Source organism: Balearica regulorum, chromosome 14 (genome assembly GCF_011004875.1).
Source record: "Balearica regulorum gibbericeps isolate bBalReg1 chromosome 14, bBalReg1.pri, whole genome shotgun sequence".
NCBI lineage: Eukaryota > Metazoa > Chordata > Aves > Gruiformes > Gruidae > Balearica > Balearica regulorum.
Window position 1 is genome coordinate 14,407,126 of NC_046197.1, and position 7,005 is coordinate 14,414,130.

At 39.6% G+C, this 7,005-nt stretch overlaps 1 long non-coding RNA gene across 1 annotated transcript in view; it reads right to left on the minus strand.

Annotated features, from left to right (window-relative positions):
* The window catches only part of LOC142603843 (uncharacterized), a 40,958-nt gene extending 34,823 nt beyond the window's left edge, over positions 1-6,135 (minus strand). The window contains exon 1 of the long non-coding RNA XR_012837725.1: positions 5,948-6,135. This is a non-coding gene — a long non-coding RNA (uncharacterized LOC142603843). The remainder of the gene's footprint in view (positions 1-5,947) is intronic.
* Between the last annotated feature and the right edge of the window lie 870 nt (positions 6,136-7,005).

A 7,005-nucleotide genomic window follows, 5' to 3' on the forward strand; every position in this document is an offset into this window, starting at 1 on the left:
ACATTTTTATTCTGCTGTCAACTGTGCTTTACCTTTGGGCCATTTCATATCTGCTTGAGTTATAACTGGTGTAATAAATGGGTTCTTAGGCAGCATATTTCTATGCAAATTTACATTGCCAAATTACTATTCTTATTCCAACTCCATCATGGAGGAAAAAAAAATAGATTGAAGGACATTTTTTAAAAAAAATCCTTGTGATAAAAAAAATGAGGGTTTCAATAGACTTGTCATTTGAAATATTATTTTTCACTCTTATGGAATAGAAATGTATAAAATTTAATAGGAGTAGATCCAAAAAGCTTCTAGAGAAATTACACTAATGGACCCTGAAAAAGTAACCTAGTCTATAGAAGTTTTAGTCTGCTATAAAGAAAGTAAAAGAAATGCAGTCCCTGTGATTGGTTTTCATTGACTGGTTTTCAAAGGTGACCACTCCCATTCAGCTTTCCCTATACACTAAAATCACATGAATTGCATTAACTGCAAAACACATTATTTTCCTTTGGAAAATTATGACTTTCAAATTAAACTAAAGTTCAAGTGAGATGTGTGTAACTGCACTTTTAAAAAGAGAGTCACGGTGACTTCAAAGGGACCGCGTAGGTGCTTAAAGTTGTACGAGCACTGAAGGACTTTGCTGGATCAGAGCCCTGGAAAGCTGTGGAGGAGAAGCACAATGCAAGAGCTGAATATGGTAATTTTTCCTGTGTTTGCACCATTCTCTTACTTTTCAAAAAGAAGGAAAATTTCCATGTATTCTTTTTGCAGTTCATGATAGTATAAAAAAGCATTTGCAACATGTGCAGCCAGTTGGCTCACTGAACTGGGTGAGAAAACCTAGCCTTATAATTTCGCCTATAGTAAATGCTGACAGAAATTTCTCTGATACTGTTCCACTGCAGCTGCCTCATTGTTCTGTTTTAACGTAATCAGCACAGTGAAGAGGAAGAAAAGAGTGTTAATTTTGTATCAAATAAACTTTAATTGAGTCTTTCATACTTTAGTACTGTATTATAAATGCATATAATGGTCTCTGGAGTAGTTCTGGTTGTGATAACATGGTGTCTCAAAAACTTGTCTTGGGTACATTATGGTGCCATTCAGCTTTATGTCACTGTCTTGCAGCCTAAGCAAGAATGGTTCCTGAGACACCATCAAACACCGCTGGAGATGTCCCTGAAAAATTGTAGGTACATCTGTAACAAAAGAGGCTCCTAGGCAAGCGAGTGGCTCCTCAAAATAACCAAAAAGGTCAAGGTGGGCACTGCCAAACGAGAAGGATGATGCAGAAGGGAATATTCACTTGAGACTAGTAGTACATCTCAATGCATGGGAGTGAGCCGTGGCATGAATGACAACGACCTTTCAAAGCCACTGATGAAGTAGCCTGCAATCCATAGTGAGGAAAGTGTGGCAGATATCACCACCCAAAACCTTGTGGTTTTGTTTTCCAGGTCATGGATTACTGCAGTTCCTGGTATAGGAATGAGCATTGGCCATCTGTCTCCCCTTGCCTCTTTCTCTCATTACAGGTGAGATGCATTAACACAGAGGAATTTTGAGGCAGCTAAACTTGGCTTATAGTTAGAAAATATGAAACTTTGCTAAAACAGAAAAAGCTCTATTCAAAGCATGTGTACAAAGCAGTGCAGCTACCTCCTCCTCCCCCCAAACCCCCAAACACCCTGGGTTTTTTTATACCGATTTTAAGTAGGTGATGCTCAGATGACTTTCAAACCTTAGATATTATGGGCAAAAAGGAACATTCTCACTGTTTAAATTTTTACTTTCCCACACAACTTGTACCTGAATCACAGACATGGCAGTAACGTGGATAAAGGTCATGTTATCTCCCATGTCCCAGGATGGAGTATCTTAACGTCATGCCTAGACTGTTCTTAGAATACTCCAAGGGTGGAGACTTTAGATGATCCCCTCCAGATTTAATTAACCTTCTGGTTAGGTTACTTTTTTAGAACTTCTCAATGTTATTTTGTTCCATGGTAATTTGCCCTAGCCAAGCTAATATACAAAACAGTTAATCTTCCTACTTTTTTTTTTTTTTTTTTTTTTTTTTAAGCGTTGTGTATCCTCCCTTCTCTAGAGGTTGGGCAGCTGCAGTTCTCATCCTTCTGGTTGCTAATCTGTAATCACTTGACACTAGTTAATTCTCATTCTAAAACGTAGAAGTTCAAGACAGGAGATGGTACTACAACTTCCAAATCAAACTAGAATAAAAATACTGTGAGAATGCTACATTTTATGCTTTTGTTTGCTTAATCAAAGAGGAAGACTCATCAATGAAAGCATCAGCAAAATCAGCCAAAAGAAACCTGTCACTGGACAAAAGGAATAATTTATCTGCTTAGTTTCTTCTTCATCTGTTTAATTGAACTAATTCTTTGTAAAGAGTTCTCAGTTGTTAGTGTATTCCCAAGCACATTGTGGCAAGTATTAATTACTTCAAATTCAATGTGTTTTGCTTGTTTGACCAATGAGGTCACAGTGCACTGTGGTTTTGTGTTTGAAAGGAACAAAGAACCAGCTTTTTAAAGAAAAGCAAGTTTTCATTGCCCAAATATCCTGAAATCATCAAAACTTTATTCTTTCCAGAAATATGCCTACAAACAGTCTTTGCTAGAGTAATTACAGAAAATGGGCAGTGGAAAATCAAAAAAAGCAAAAAATATTCTCTTGCTTTCTTTCACTATTATATTGACCGATCCCCTGCCTGCCATCATGTTTCAAACCAATTGAGGATCTCACAGCACAGAAACAGGTACGTTTTGATGGGAAAATTATGAAGGCAAGGAGTAAAGTAGAACAAAGTAAACAGCTGTTGCCAGTCAAGGCTGGAGAAGAGAATCGGAATTAACATGGAATTTGTAAATTTAGCAAATCTATTCTGAGAATTCTGAATGATGAATCACTCCCCGCCTCTCTAACTTCCGATACGCCTTGAAAGAAAGTTCATTTAGCTTAACCCTGGCCCTCCATCATATTTTAGCAAAAATATCCCACAGGTGCTGTTTTTCCAAAGATGAGACCCTGGAGTACAGGTCTAAATACATATCATAGGCTCTTGCTTTTATCATTCAGGACATTTTATTAATTAGTCTATTTGACCTATACTGTAACTAGCTATGCATTTACCATGCAGTATTCCTGGCTACTCACTTTGTTTCTTTGATTGCCCTTAGAGATTTAACTTTCCAAGCCCTGGAAAAGACTTACCCGGAACACTCATCAGGAAAACTGGTAGGACCCGTGACTGGTCCAGCTGAGCAGCCCAGTGCACCCAACTGGTGCTAAGCAGGAGCCACCAGCAGTGTTGGAGAACACCAGCCCAATAGCGCAAGCAGAGAGTGATTTGAGATCTCACCACTGAGAAAAAGTGGTTTAGCTCCTGTTCTCTACTTTTTTTTTTTTTTTTTGCCCCATTTCTTACTTGACTTGCCGACCCTCTCCTTAGATTGATGGTTTCTTTCCTTTTGTTACCCTACCCACACATTTTTTCCAAGCATTCTTGGAGATGCCCTTTTCCTGCAAGCCTCATTCTCCTTAGTGTCTCCCCCTCTTCTATAGGTGCTCTTTTTAACCTTCTTTCTCCTCCTTTCTCCCTAACTCTTTTTTATCCTTTTGCCTTCTCTTATAGTACTCCTCTGACCTGTAACTTGCCACATTCTGCTCAAAAAGGAAACCATAAATCAATAGCATGCACTGTGGAATTGCTGGCTTTTTCATTTTATTTAAATTCTGCCCTCATAACAATCAATTAAAAACTCCGCTATCTCAGCTGGAAGGGAGAAAAAGTGCATGCAAGCATTTTCTTCACATACTGTTTGAGGGCAGTGGCACACACAGACCTTCGGTGCCAGTACACATCCAGACACACACACAGCCCAGTGGCACTTCGAAATACAGGTGGTGTGTCAGAAATCACACTGTCATCTCTCTTGAGGTTTTGGTTTCCTTTCACTGTCAAGGGAGCAAGAAGAAAGGAAAACTAAGCTTTTGCTGTTTCCATTTTACATTTTATGCTCATCAGAGATGCAATTTTTCCCCCAGAACACTGTGTCAGATGACAGAAATTATCATTTGTCACACAGCAATATTGATTTAAATTATTCCACAAAACTACTAAAAGGTCAGCCTCTGAACATATTACTCATATCCTCATCAGGAGACAGGTTTAGCCACAACAGTGCCAGATAGAGCTTTTATTTTGGCCAGAGAATGGATATTCTCCCTGTATGGACCCCCAGTCCTGCAGCAGCAGCTCAGCAATGGAGCCCACAGACCCAGGTACCAGCTGCGGGGTGGGCAGGAGCCAGCGCTGACCATCAGCTGGACGGGAGCCCCATCCTAGTCCTTGCAGCATGTCCCTGACTGCCACGTACTGTTGATTCAACCACCACTCGTAAAAGCAGCAAGAAATTTGACTAAAAAAGTCAATGCCTGTTATGGCAGTCAGGAATGAAGAGATTTACATTCATAATGCTTTAGGCCACCACTGAAGACATCTCCCCTATTTTTAGTGAATGAAGGAACCCACAATACCCTGGGTCTTAGCTGAGACTCCTCAGTTAAGTGCCAAAACTAGGTGGTGACTAATCCGGACCATTGTCTTTGAAACTGGTCAATGTGTAAGCAAAGGACAAGACTTGCTACGTTGGAGAAAACATTTTCCTTTTCAGGACAAATGAGTTTTTAAAAAACTCATGGTCTTACATTACAGTTTCCCATGACAGAAGTCTCTCTGATCCTGAAGTCCAGGTGCATCTTGCATAATTATTTAGTACATCCTATTAGAAAGGCATCCAGTTGCTGTTTGGTGCTCAGGCTAAATTCTAGTTGGTCCTTTGATGGCAAATGAGAAGCATAAATCAATGGCAATTGATCAGTAATTATACAAAATTACAGTATGCTTTTGTGGTGTTTTTAAAAGAAAGTGTCATTTTGCTACTCAGCCTGACTAATTTCTGGCTCAGATTGAATCATTGTGCCGTGTTTGCAGCTCATTAAAGCCACGCTCACAGATCTCTCACCACTTTGCCTTGGTTTTAGTAATGAAGAGGGAGAGAAATGATGCCTTCTCCAGGCTTCTGCACTACCTTCCGAATTGCCTTGAGGTGGCATGACTTTGTGAGAGTGAAGCCAGCCCTGCAGGTTGAGCTAACCACACAGCTCATATCCCACCATTGCAAGGGAAATGAGGTCTCTTACTCAGATCGCCATGCTGAGGGAAGGCTTGGGGAAAGGCACAAATGTTTTAAAGCATCATTCGGCTGTTCAGTCCCTGTCTTATTTCTTGTAGACCAACCGGACCCAAGGAGTTTGGAGCTCGAACACAAACACACATACATACACAAATCTAGGCACTCTACAAAACGCTCCTACAGCAGAAATCCATTTCAATATTTTCTGTTTGTTTGTTTGTTTGTTTTGTCAAACAGTCAGTGCTGAAATAAGGATTACTCAGAACACATCTATGCTTATTTCCTTTGAAAATACTTTGAAAGTACTTTGAAAAAATTTACTTCAGCCTGAATTTTTTCCCATTTATTTCTACTCTGTTTCAACATCCTGTGAAATTTTACTGGAGAAAAAGAAAAAAACCCCTGAAAATAACCAACCTTACGAAACAGTGTTATCTCTTCTGGAATATCAGATCAACACATAAAACAATGAGAGGATCCCTTTCTGTGTAGACCTAATGTTCCCCATGGCCTCTTTTATGCCAGCTCTGTGCATAGCTATAAATTATTATCAGCAAAAGTGGGTATTACAACAACCATTAGGCAGCATTTTCTGATCACACGGTCTTGCTCCATTAAGGCCAGGGTTAGACAGCAATGCATCTGAACACTGTTAGCATCACCAGCTGACTTCACGATATGATTCTGCTATACTAAAGACAGCCAAAAAAATTAGCCAGAATTACCTTGCTTTCCAGGCACTTCGAATAACCAACTGATATCACCCAAGCCCGATACCTTACGCTACTTCAAGTGTTCAGCACTATTCAACAGCTGTGATCACTCAGTCGCAAATGAATTTTGGGCAAGAACAGCAGTGCTAATTGCGCTGGAGGTAATGGGTGGAAGCAGTTGGTCTTTTGCACTTCTGCACTTCGAGTGTACAAATCTTTTCATCCTTCCCATACTTCCATGATTCATTGTTTATATTCCTGCCATGCCTGGGGGAATGAACTGGTTTAAATCGGTACTCTGTGGTATTGGCAGCCTCTGTTCACATAACAAGAGCAATCCTCCTTAGGAAGCTCAGAGAGAGCAGGAAAAGAGGGAAAGACTTGGTATTCCTGGAATCCAGATCAAAAGTCTTTGTCACAGAAAACCAAGGAAAACATTTCAGCAGAGGACGCGTTGTTTTTCCTCCTCCTCTGTTTCAGAAGAGTCCAACATTTATTTTTCAGAATGAAGCTTTAAAACTGAGTTAACATTTGGACTTACAAGCCTGTTTTATTTTCTCAAGTACCAAATGCCCAACTTTGGGTGAGATCATTGGCATCTTTGCTAAGCAGGATCATCAGGCCCCCCGAACGGATTTAGGATCTTAACTTCAGTTAATCTGCTTGACAACTTTGAAATCAATCTGCCATCTGGTACCCAAATATATCCAGAGAGTAAAAAACCCTTTGGCTGAGAGTAAAGAGAGAAACAATAGGTCTGTAACATTCCTCTTCCTTCCTCCTGCCACAAAAAAATGCAGAATCTTTTGTTATTGTTGTATTTTAATAGTGTTTTGAGGGACCAGAAACAGTAGGAGTCATATGTCACATTAAAAGGCTAAGAGAAATCTAGCAGAAGGAAATTAAAGCCTTTTTTTTTTTTTTTTTTAACTTTAATGAGAAAATTCAACAATCATGATTTTTTTTCTGCAGTTTTTTGTGTTTCATATCAATTTATTTAAGGAAAGGAATGTTAGGCTGTCTTCCTTCCAGCTTATATTTGGACACTTCCGAGCATGCTGGTGATTATT